General features: G+C 29.9%; 1 pseudogene; it reads right to left on the reverse strand.

The window, feature by feature from the left end:
- LOC100816681 (thioredoxin domain-containing protein-like) lies at nt 7,397-9,367 on the reverse strand (annotated as a pseudogene).

Genomic DNA, 13,773 nt, shown 5'->3' on the forward strand with positions numbered 1-13,773 from the left:
CTTGGAAAGCATCAGCTATCACAAAATATGTATTGCCTAAAAATTGACAACATTGTGGGCAAGGAGGAATTAAGAATATGGAGTTGCAATTTGGGTGTTGTGTGAGAAATTAGGCAACCCAAGGTGGTCTTATAGAGTTGCGTGCACTATGCAAGGGAGGATCACTCGTCAAGGTAAAGAATAAAATTTTAAAACTTTTGGTCAAATGTAATTTGATTTTTTTTTAAATCTATAATTTTGATCTCCTATTTTAAAATAAAAATATTTAATCTTCTATTTTAAAATCCACAATTTTATTTTTTAATTTTAAAATAACATTTAGTCTCCTGTTTTTATAAAATCTTATCAAACTAAAAACACTAACTAATAAGAATTAAATTGATTATAAGATAGACTAAACATATAATATCATCTGAATTTTGATCACATCAAATAATCTCATAATCATATCATCAGCTCCCTACTATCTATATATATATATAGTGACTAAGTAAAAATGAAAATAATTCCTACTGATTGGCTACCTTTGGATGTGGTTTGGGATTTCCAAAAGCTACTTACACTTGCTCTTATACAATGAAACTCTTCGCAGAGTATCCGTCAAAATCTTCTCTTTATTTCTAATGGAAGTTTCATTTTATATTGTCAATTTCACGTCTAATATTTAGTTAGGTGAAAGCTTTGTTTGTTTTTCTTTTTGCATGATTCCGTTTGAGGGAAAAAAATTATAGATAGAATACCTAAAATTATCAAGCAATACGATTACTTTTGTCAATGCTTATGAAAGGTGACTTGAGATTACTTGGAGATGAGGAGAGAAAAAAATACCTAAAATAAAGTCCTTCAAAGAATAAGTGAGTCATAAAGTAAAAATGCATTAGAATAAATTTTAGATATATAGAGAGAGAGAGAGAATTAACACCACATTCACAATCAAATACATGTGATGAGGGATTCAACATACCTGTGTATAAAAGAATATTTGTTAAAAAAAATTAATCCATTAAATAAATTTTAATATCACAAGAATTTAGTACTTAACTTCTGACTTAGGGTATTTTAAATTAAAATAAAAAATAAAAATTATCAATGTCCAACACTATATCACCCACCGACCACCGTACATAAGGGATTTAATTTGACTCTTTTTCTTTCTTTCAAACCAACACACATTCATCCTTATGAAGAATTTTCTTTTAAAGGGAATAAATAATTGTTTGAGCCAAATTTAAAAGACGACGACAGCAAAATAATAATAATTTGAAATGCTAAAGTGTCAAAATTTTAAGTACTTTCAAAAACTAAATTTAGGAAGTGTTCAAATTTTGAGCCTTCCAAAAAAGCTACCGGCGATTCGCTCGGGAAACTCTCTTACGGTGGCTCACATGCTACTTGAAGATTGCTAAAGATAAAATGAGCCAAGCCTACCCAAAATTCATTTATCCATGCCTATAAATATCAATTGTTATAATTATAAATAGTAATTTTCGTTAATGAATAAGTAAAGCATTGACAAATTCATCCCGGAAAGATGAAAATTCAAATTTTAATCCTCGAAAGTAAAAAAGATGCAACAAATTCATCTATATGTTAACTCTTTCGTCTCTTACCGGTAATGAAAGAGCCTACATGATACAGAAAGACAAACATATCACAAAAATGATTGTCAAAATAATTATTAAATAGATTAGACCAAAATATCAATAAGTTTCCACTGACCAAAATGTAAGTTTCCACTTGACTAATTTGTCGGACCTCAAATTTCATTTCATTTAAGGGTAAATTATAATTTCATCTTCCTTTTGTGATTGGAAAATTTGTAATGATTAGTATACTGATACAATGTTTATTTTGCTATATTGGTAGAATGTTTATTTTGAAAATTTTCTATTGTGACAATATTAGGTAATGACAAATTCAAGTTAGGCCTTATTTTTTGTAAGGATTAATTTAATGGCGCTCTGCATTTTTGTTTGAGTCTCATATTTTGGGTAATGTACTGTCATATTAAAAATTTCAGAACAACAAATAAATTATGTTTATTAATTAATATTATGCTTATTATTATGTTTGTTCTAACTTATGTTTGTTTTCCTATTTTTTTAAGTACTTATTGTAATGTTATGCTTGCAACAATAAAAAAATGGATAGATGAAGATTAAATTATATCTTATCTTTAAATAAAACAAAATTTGGGGTCTGACAAAGTAGTTCATTGAAAACTTACTGACATCTTGATCTATTAAAAATTTACCGATATTTTGGTCTAATCTATTCAATAGTCATGTTGACAATCATTCTTATGACATTTTCGTCTCTCTATGCCACACAGACTCTTCTGTTGAAAACTCTTTTGTTTACAGTAACAGAAAATGGATAGATTTATCGCATTTTTTTTTCACTTTCGAAGACTAAAATTTGAATTTTCCTCACTCGGGAATAATTTTGTCAGCACTCTACCCATTTAAAGACAAAAATAACTATTAATCCTTATAATAATTAGATTAAATTATAATTTTGATTCTTTTATTTTATTTAATTTATAGTTTTGATTTCATAAAAGAAAAGAGACATTCGATTTCATGTTTTTAAAATTGAGAATTTTGGTTCAGCCATTAAATCTAAGGCTTAAATTAAATCCGTTAATAGAGATTTTAACTAATATTTTGTTATTTTTAATACAATAGAATTCTACAAAAAACAAAAGCAAATTAGAAAGAAAAAAAAAACTATTGGAATGATTTTCTCGAACACATCACAGATGCACTTCCCAAATCCTATTCTGAAAAATTCTCAAATCCGTTAATCTTTTTTCACCCTCGATCACTTTTATTTTTCTCTTTTTTCACCCCATCGATTGCATGTGAAAATCCCATTTTATGCGGTGGAGCGATGAAAGGGATTCTTCGATTTGGCAATGCATCTTTCGTGTGGAAAAATTTATTTTAGATTCTTGAATTAATTTATGAGTTTGATGATATCATATAAGATAAAAATAAAATTTTCTCATAATTTATTGTAATGATCATTTTAAGTTCTTGAATTACTTTTTTAAATTTTATTTAAATATATTTTATGAATTAATTTAAAAAAGATGCATTAAAAAATTATTAAAAAAAAGAAAACACAGTTCTTGAAAGTTTTCCTAAATTACAACTTTTATGTTGAAAAACTTGAAAGAGTGTCTGACCCTATTAGTGGAACGGAACGTTGGAGGACTTTAATTACTTGATGGAGGCACCGAGTGGTGGAGCCACACTTAAGGTGCAGAGCGCGCGGATCAAGGACGTGGATCTCCACCTCTTTTCCCCTCTTTTCTTTAATTCATTTGGTTGGTTGTTTTGGTTCTTCCATAGATAGCCTTACCCCCCCTCGCTCGCTTTTCGAACCAAATCGGAACTCGGATCGTATTTTAAAAAGCGTGAACACATCGTCACCCTCAGCATCAATCTTATTTTTCGGAAGCACCGTGTTCGTGTTCCCAATGTGTGCGTGAAAGAGCAGGGAGAAGATTGGGCATCGACTTTACGGAGGAGAATCCGGGACGATGGGTTAGGGAAGACCAAGGTCCGGCCGGGGCTAGGGGTTCGTAAATATGTTCATGTTCCATTTAGGTTAGTTTAAAGAAGTTTTTTCTTTATAACTTTTATTTTTAAAATTAAAATCTTATTAAATTAAATGGTCAGCTTTTTTAATTTAACGGTCAACTCCTTAAATTTAACAGCTGAACCAATTTTTTTAATTTTTGTTAGGGGACCAAAATTATATATGTATATGCTATATGTAAAAAGGATTTAAACTTTTTTAAAATGTTCGACCATAATAACCGTTATCTAAAATTCACTTAAAATTATTATAACCATTGATAAAAACTTATACTTTGTAATAATTGTTGATTTTAATTACTATTATTACTTGATAAAAGTATAAATTTCAAGACAAAATATGTTTAATTAAAAATAAAATTAATCATCTTTCTTACTTTTAATGTAATTATATTTAATATATTATTAAATTTTTTAAAAAATAATAAATATATTTTAAAAAATACTAAAAATAATTATAAACCATAGAGAGTTGAAACAAACCCGTGTGCCCGTGTTTAAAGTCTAATGAACAATGATAACGTGCTCGAGAAACGAGCTACAGATCATGCGTTAAAGAAAGTTTGCATTTTTGTTAAAAAATTTTCCTTTCAAAAATTAATTTCTGATTTAAAACTTTTTTAAACTAATTTTTAGAATTTGCTAATCTTTTAATGATTATGGAATGCAATTCATTTTGAAAAAAAAATCCAAAACATCTACAAATTAATCATCTAAAAAAGCCCAAAAATTAATTTTGAGAAAGAGTAATTATATGCGATAAAAACGAAAAGAGAAGGTGTCAATGAAAAATTGTGGGTATGATGTGATCCTTATCCGGAGCGGATCGCTTGATACAGGTCACAAAATTTGGATGACGCCGTTAAAATCAGGGTAGACGCTACAAGAATTATCTTGATAAATTCGAGATTGATTCAACAAGAAATCCATAGAGAAACTCTCACAAAATATTTGCAAAATATCAAAAGTCTCTCTATTGAAAACGAGTTCAATACATATAATATATCTGAGGTGCAGTTGGAGAGGCACCAATTTTATTTAATTTAAAATTAAAACGAAAAATAGAAAAAGATGACATGGGCCTTCAAATTAGTTTGGGCCAAAATGACAACAAAAAAAAAGAAATAGAAAAAAATATTTTGCATGGGCCTTCAGCAACAATCAAGATTCTTGGTAGTGCCTCTGAGCCTTCATCTTTCTCCACTTGGACCTTGTTAAGTATAGTTGATACCATTTGTTGGAGGCTATCCTCTGACTGTTTGGTCTTACTCCTGGTCATGGTTCCCTGTATTTGGGCAGTTTTAGGATTCTCATCATTCCTTCCTTCTTGGAAAGCATTTGCCCTCAAATCTTCAGAATCATCACATGCAACAAATGGAGTCAAGTCAGCAATATTAAATGAAGAACTTACTTCATATTCACCTGGAATATCGATCTTGTAAGCATTGTAATTTATCCTCTCTAGTACTTGGAAAGGTCCATCTCCTCTAGGTTGAAGTTTGGACATCCTTTGTTTAGGGAACCTCTCCTTCCTCATGTGTACCCAAACCCAATCACTTGGTTCAAGTACCACTTTCTTCCTGTTCTTGTTGGTTTGCTTGACATAGCTTTCATTCTTCTTTGCAATTTGAGTCTTCGCTTGCTCATGCAATCTTTTTATATACTCAACTTTAGCATGTGCATCCTTATGCTTAAAACCAGAAATGTTAGACAATGGTAACGAATCAAGAGGAGTCAAGGGATTAAAATCATACACTACTTCGAATGGAAAGTGTTGTGTAGTGCTATGTACAACCCTATTGTATGCAAATTCAACATGAGGCAGACATTCTTCCCAACTCTTTATATTCTTTTTAATCACAGCTCTAAGAAGAGAAGATAAAGTTCTGTTTACTACCTCAGTTTAGCCATCAGTTTGAGGATGACATGTGGTGGAAAAGAGAAGCTTTGTTCCAACCTTACCCCCACAATGTTCTCCAAAAGTGACTAAGGAACTTGGTGTCTCAGTTTGATACAATGCTTCTTGATAGTCCGTGGAGACACACCACTTCCTTGAAAAATAAATCAGCAACGTGACACGCATCATCATTTTTCTTACATGGTATGAAATGTGCCATTTTTTAGAACCTGTCAACCACAACAAAAATTGAGTCGTTACCATTCCTTGTTTGAGGCAAACCTAAAACAAAATCCATAGGTAAATCAGTCCAAGGATATTCAGGAATAGACAAAGGAGAATAAAGAATATGAGGCATGACCCTAGACTTTGAGTGCTTACAAAAAATGCAATATTCACAAAACTTATGCACATCATGTTTCATATGCGGCCAATAGAAATGCCCCTATAACATGTCTAAAATCTTTTGAACCCCAAAATGTCCCATTAATCTCCCACATGGGCTTCTTTCCCAAGCAATCTTCTCATGGATCCTTTAGGCACACATAATTGTTTTTCTTTGAACAAATAGTCATTATGCCGAAAGAACCCATTTTGAGTAGTATGTACACATGCAGAATATTTAGAAGCAAAATCTGGATCATGGTCATACAATTCTTTAATGTGCTCAAACCCAATGAATTTAGTTTCAAGAGTAGAGAATAAAACATACCTTCTTGAAAGTGCATCAGCAACTACATCGGACTTACCTTTCTTGTACTTGATGACATATTGGAATTATTCAAGAAACTCCACCCACCTGACATGTCTCTTGCTCAGTTTGCTTTGACCCTTAAGATGCTTCAAGGATTCATGGTCACTATGTATGACAAATTGTTTGGGTAGAAGGTAATGCTATCACACTATTCGAAAATATGCTTTCTACATCGGTTATTTATGGCTTTCAACATCGATTTTTGAACCGATGTTGAAAGTACCGACGTTGATAGTATTATCGTTAACATCGGTTTTTTAAAAACCAATCTTAACGTAAAATTACCAACATCAGTTATATAAATAACCGATGTTGGTAATATGAATTACACCCAAAAAATGTATATTAATGTTGAAAGTTAACATCGTTTTTTTTACAAAAAAACCGATGTTACGTTAACATCGGTTTTTTGTAAAAAACCGATGTTAACGAATGTGTTAATGTTGACAGTTAATATTGGTTTTTTGAAAAAACCGATGTTAAGTTAACATCGGTTTTCAGTAAAAAAAAATGATGTTAACGTTTTTGATATTAACATTGGTTTTTTACAGAAAACCGATGTTAACGTACGTTAACATCGGTTTTTCCAAAAAACTGATGTTAACTGTCAACATTAACACATTCGTTAACATGGAAAAACCGATGTTAATATCGTTAACATCGTTTTTTCCAAAAAACCGATGTTTTTAGGAATTTTTTTTAAAAAAATGTCTCTATTTTTACAAAAAAACCAAAATTTAACCTGTAAATTTAAAATCAGACCACACAGCACACAACATATATCATTTGCATTCTGCTTTCAAATAGGTTTTAGCAGAAAACTAGCTATCAACAAAGGTTATTCAATGTTAAAATAAAACAACAATTGTAAAAAATGTAATGCAAAGTATGTAAACTAATTAAGTAACCTAAAGTTACATAGGTACCTAACATCCTATGTTTGATTTCTAACTTTTAGATAATACTGTGTCCATTGGATGCGAAACGCCTTGAATCTCTCTGCTTCCAATGATCTAACTTCATTAAAATATTGCATAATCAAATAAAAAAATAAATTAATAATGTAATAACAAGGTGCATAATAGTAAGAGGTCATTAAGTTAATCAACGTGCATGCAGCAATTGGAAGATATGATGTCTCATCCCACTCTTTACTCAAATCACAGATCCATAACAACAAAGTTTTATTTCAAGGAAATGGGGATATTCCCAAAAATCAACCAACGTAGCGGCTTTATCATTGCTGAAAACAACCACCTTGAATGTCGAACTATACACAATCAATGCAAGATGAGAGCCATATCCATATGTTTTGAACAGTCAAACACATAAGTTGCAATATTTACTAAGGTTGCCTGCAGTTTAAGTAAATACATTTAAATTTTTAAATGTAATTTTTCAAAAGAAAAATTTGAGAGAGAATTCTTACGGATATGTTGGAAAACATGAAAGTAGAATGAATGGAAAGAGATGAAAGGACAATAACCGATCTTTCTTTCTCTTGCATTTTCTGGTATCATTTACAATAATGGGAAAATAAAATTTAAAACTTTATATCTCATTTTTTTTTTATCAAACCTACAAAATCATTTCATTTTCTACTTTGTCTTACTTTTTTTCCACCTGTTTTTACCAAGCTAAATATACCATGAATTAGTCAAATGAATTAATGACCCAACCTGACATGCAGCCTATAAGAAAAAGGAGGAAGATAAAATAAAAGTTGAAAGAAAGGACTCTTAATTAGTCAAACGAATTAATGAGCTAACATGACATGTAGCCTATAGTATTAAAGTGAACAGCCCACAGCTCCACAATATATATATATAGCTAGAGAGGAAGAGAACGTAAGGTAGAATTAAGATTTACTATTCCTACGATTATTTTTTATCAATGTTGGTTGCTTATTTTTTCCAAACAATCTCTACTATCCCTATGTAACTCTCGTACGTCTCTCAATTATTATTAATGAAACCATACAATATTTAGAGTTAAGACAGGGTAAATCATTAATTAAAGAGACATTTACCAAATCGAATGGGACAAATTCATTAAATTAAAAATTAATACTCCTACGAATATAGTATATGTTATCGCTCATCCTTAATTGAACGACATTAATAATTGATTAATATCAAGTATGGTATATGTGATACTTGCCTGGAGCTCAGTGGTGACAGGGTACTCACTCATCCATGTCGACGTAATTTTTGTTAATGGCAGCCATGATGAGTTTGTCACATTCAGGTTCCATCCACGTCGTCACAAACGACGTATTTATTTTTCCGTAATATAAAGGTAATTTAAAAGCATGATAATAGTTACTATCTACCGAAGAAAAAGAGAGATCCAGATAGCGAGAGGGCAAGGGTTGGAAGAACAATGATCTTGAGCTTCTCAGCGAGAAAAGGACTCTTCTCAGCGTTGAGTTTCACAAACCGAGTCTCGATATGCTGCTTTGCCAAAATATTTAAATGTTTGTCCATAACCTGCAAAAAAATCGCGAACAACAACATTGAATGCTCCTTTTCTTCTATAAATAAAATTCAATCAGCGTTATAATAAGTCATCGAAATTATGAATTGAAAATGAAAAGTGAGTGAGTGAGTATGTGTTTATGTAGAAAGGAACCTTGCAGGGCCAGTTTTCGCGGAAGAAGTGGCAAACGACGCGTTCGCTGGCCTTGACGACGGAGAAGAAGTCTTTCTTGGAGGGAATCTCGGAATATTCGGAGTGGCCGAGGGAGATCCAGCGGGAGCGCTTCTCCGCCATCTTCTTCATCTGCTGGAGGCGATGCTCGCGGAGGGCTTCGATGTCGTCGGCATCGAGGCGTTCCAGGGCGGCGATCTCATCGTCGATCTTGTCCTCGACGGCTTGCGCCACCGTCAGGACTTGGTTCTCGATCACCTCTTGGATCTTACCCTTATCCATCTTCCGCTACCAAATACCTCTCAAATGGATGAACAACGAGTCGATACGACGCCGTTTGAGTTCGTCGCTAGTCCCTTCTTCTCCTATTGTTTGAATTGATTCACAAGGATCTAAGTTTTGCCGCACATTTCACTTCAAACACAAATAAGAAAAGAAAATATTGACGGTGCAGGTCTGTGTAAGATCTAACAACTTCATCTTTTTTAGACGGAAGAAAATTTTTAAATAAAAAGTTTGAATTAAAAATAATTTGTTTTTTCAAATTATTACTAACTTTTTTTCTTTATTTTGCCATTATTTAAAAATACATTATTATTTATATTTTCTTGCTTCCTGTTTTTTTTTTTCCTTCACACCCTTGCAACTCTTTAAAAAAAGTTTGAGTTATCACCAATTCATCATAACTCAGGAACTTAAATAATTATTTTTTATTTATTGCAAAACGACCTATGAACATCTACTGTGTTGAATTGCTTGCTTATTGAGTTGTTGAAGTAATTTTTTAATGGGTCATACACATTACGCTACACTTAAAATCTTTTACTATTATGTTCTCTCTTTTTTTAAAGCAAACTATTATGTTCTCTAATTATTTCTGAAAATAATTAATCCGAAATACTTTTTCTTTGTTTCTTCTTTCCTAAATGAGTATTAAAATATATTTAATTGAGTATTAAAATAACTTTTGACAAAAAAATTCATCACTATTTAAATATAATTCTTTTTCTTTGTTTCTTCTTTCCTAAATATTTTTTTATTAAATTTATTAACAAAAAATTCACATAATTAACAAATGAGGTTAAAAATAATAAAAAAATGACAAATGTAATAAAAATAAATTACATGTGGATTATAATTAACTCTAAATTTAAAGACTTAAAACATAATTTTCGTGTCTCATGAAAATATTTTTATTTTTGTTCTGAAAAATTTGTTTAAAAATAATGAAAATATCATTTTTTTTTAAATCCTACAAATATATGAGATAACTATAATTATTTAAATTAAACCACTGTAAAATGTATTTTCAATAAATCAAATTAATATATACAAATATTTTAATTTACTTTAAATTTAAAGATAATACGATAATATAAATATAGTAAGATTTCATAGAATTTTTAAACAATATTCTCCATTTACCTTTTTAAGAAGAAAAAAAACTAATTTTTTATTTTTATAATAATTAAATCAAAATATATTAATAATAAATTTTAATTTTTTTACGATATAATTGTTTTTACCAACATTCTATAAAAATTCTATAAAAGTTAAACTCTATTATTAAAAATAGTTTTTTTTTTATTTTCAAATTAACTAATATCAAATAATTTATATAAATGTGTGTTATATTTAAATGATAATCATGAAATAATAAAATTAAAATTACGAAATTCATTTTAAAAATTTAGTTTAATTTTTAAATGCTTACCTTTTGAATTTATTATTGTTTATTAATTATTATATTTTTTAATTAAAATATAATTAATAACGCAATATATGATTTTTTTTAAATATATAAATAATTAAAAAAAAGTTTATATTAACATCGGTTATTTGAAAATCGGTGTTGTAAGTGTTCAACGACATCGATTTTCAAATAACCGATGTTAAAATCACACTAAATTCAGTTTTAACATCGGTTATTTGAAAATCGATGTTGTAAGTGTTTAAAAAACCGATGTTAATAGGACGAAATTAAAACTCATTTTTTTAGTAGTGTCGATTTTGTAATGTCCTTACCAATGCATACAACTCTTTGTCATATGTGACGTCATTCAAACTTTGTGACCTGTATCAAACGATCCACTCCTAATAAGAATCACATCAGGATACCAATGGAATGATATTTTAATGTTTGATATCTAGAAAAGTCATGCGCAAACTAAAGCATGCATGCATGATATTTCAAAGCACCAGTTCTTTTTCTTTTCGTTTTATTTTGTAAAAAAATATTTAAATTAAACTCAAATATTATTATGTACTAAGTAATTTACTGCCTACAAATTACAAGAGTTGGGATCATGCGCAAACCTACATGCACACATGGTACTACATAAAAGTAATATTTGTGATAAAAATATGTATGCAATGTTTGGGGAGGCCAAGTATTCTGATCTGAAATCAGAGACTAGATATATAATTAATTGACTGAGAGCAGGGCAATGAAAATTTCGTCGGCCTCCACCTCCATAGCCCTGGACAGTAATAATTGAATGGTTTTTCATATAATCACCTTCTCTAATAACTAGGGACAAACACAATGATTGACATCAGCGTGCATAAGTACTGGATATAATATGTATATGCAGGTCAATTGGCATAATAACTCATTCAAAAACTGTACAAGCTTAAGCTATTTTGATAAGGTTTTGAGACTAGCAATGCTTATAATTAGCATATATAATAAAATATAAGGACTTAATCTTAATAATAGAATTCCTCAAACATAAATTATGAACCTTTAAGACTAAACTTGTTTAACAAGCTGTAGCCTAATTTGCTTTTTTTTAAAGGGTCGTTTTAGAGAGGCCCATGAAGGTATCAAAAGCCCAATCCATGTGCCTTCTCGCATAGTGTGGTCTCCTCTCACCAGCAGGAACACGAATGACAGTACCAATAGAAGCCAACAATTTTGCTTCTTCTGAGTTTCTGACAATAATTCATTCTGTGGTTGAGATCGAGAAAAGATAACTTCAGTAATTTTTTTTGTCGAGACAAATATTTATGTTCAAGATTCAATTTAACGGTTATCAAATTAATATTTTTTTAGGCAAAAGAAAGTGAGATTTGACAAAACCAACAAGAATAAACATCTCAATTATATATTGTCACCTCTATCCTTGTTGCACTTAAAACTTACCCTCAAATATATTCATCCAAATATAAAGATAACAAAGCAATTGGGAGAGCCCAAGAATCATACACAAGTAAAACAAATTATAGGAACCTATAAGAAGGAAGCTCATTCATGTACCTAAGGAGCTCATGAGAAACAAAAGATAACGGTGAGGCCAACCAAGTATACCCTGTATGTTGTGCACAGCAAACTTATTAGCCAAGCATAACCTTATTTATTGAATAAATGATGCATGTGTATTTGATGGTTTTTTATTGAATAAAAAATAATATATCTTATTTATCAAAATATATTATCTCGTTATCAAATTACATATGTAAATCATGCATGTAATAATAGAATTATTGAAATGAAATAATATTTTCAATGGTTAATATTATGGTTAAATTGTCAATAGAAAATTCTTATGGAATGTAATAATTATTTTGATAATTAACAAGGTATTTATTCTACTTTGATTTTAGACACTTAATGCATTAATTAAGGTACTAACCGAATGAATCTTGGATATAATTAATTATATAAAATTTATCATCTTTTTATAATGAATTTGAGTTTTATGATATGATAAAGTTTTTGAGCAAGCAAGACTATTGAATGAATAAGAAAATGAGTTTTTTTAATTAATTTAATGTTTTTTTCAAAGAAAAAATCATTAATCGATAATTGAATCAATGGATTTAATTTAATTAAAAAAATATCCTTTCTAAGTGGAATATTATTGTATTTTACATAATACTAAAATATATAAGTAAAAGTAATTATAAAAAGAAGACATGCTATTCAGAATACAAAACGAGTAGGAATTCATTATTAGGTTGCAATTTAGGTTTGGTATGAGCCTCATGAGGCGTGACTTGGTCAAATAAACTCAAATGACATGAAAGAGAAAGACACTTTGGGAGCAAAAGGATAATCAAGATTAACTGAGATTATTTCTAACTCGACAACGAGTTTTGAAAGTAAAGGTGGATAAGACTGAATCAGAATTGATTTTCAGATTAGTATGCTTAGCCATGACTATTTGATATGAATGCTATCTAGCTTCTTTTTTTTTTTTTTTAATTTTAATTAAAGGCACTTTGCAACTCAAAGAAGGATGCAATACTATCCCAGTGTCCCCACTCTTTTTCTTCTAGTGGCAAATATTTTTTCTTTAAAAATAGTTAACATGGTACTTTTATTTTTCTTACTTCACTTAGCAAATAGCAAAGATTTGTCTTTAATATAAAAATGTTTAGCGTCTTCACAAGAAAATTTTAATTATTCTACAGATTTAATACTGTAATATGTTCTATTTTGAACACTTCACTGAATGTACTATGAACATCCTTTTTTCTATCATCTACCTATATGACATGTACGGCTTCCCTAGCTAGGTATGCCCTGCTTCGGTAGAATGATTGAAATAAGGAAAGTATTACTGCTAGATAAATTTGGCATCCAACAGTAAAGAAAATATGTGAAATCAAATGTTGAAATTAAGATATATCAATGATTATTTATAGAATTTTAAAATCACTGAGCATAGTGTAAGGCCGGTATTTGTCTCAATGACAGCACCAACAGCACATATATAGAATTTTAAAATCACTGAGCACCAGCAGCTGGCTGTTACTGCAAAATGTGTTTGTGTTTGTGATTGTGAATTATCATCCAAACATTACCCGCCAGCCAAGGTCCTTTTGACTCAACATTCCACAATGGTGTCTTATGATTGATTAAT

Source organism: Glycine max, chromosome 15, assembly GCF_000004515.6.
Source record: "Glycine max cultivar Williams 82 chromosome 15, Glycine_max_v4.0, whole genome shotgun sequence".
Classification (NCBI taxonomy): Eukaryota; Viridiplantae; Streptophyta; class Magnoliopsida; order Fabales; family Fabaceae; genus Glycine; species Glycine max.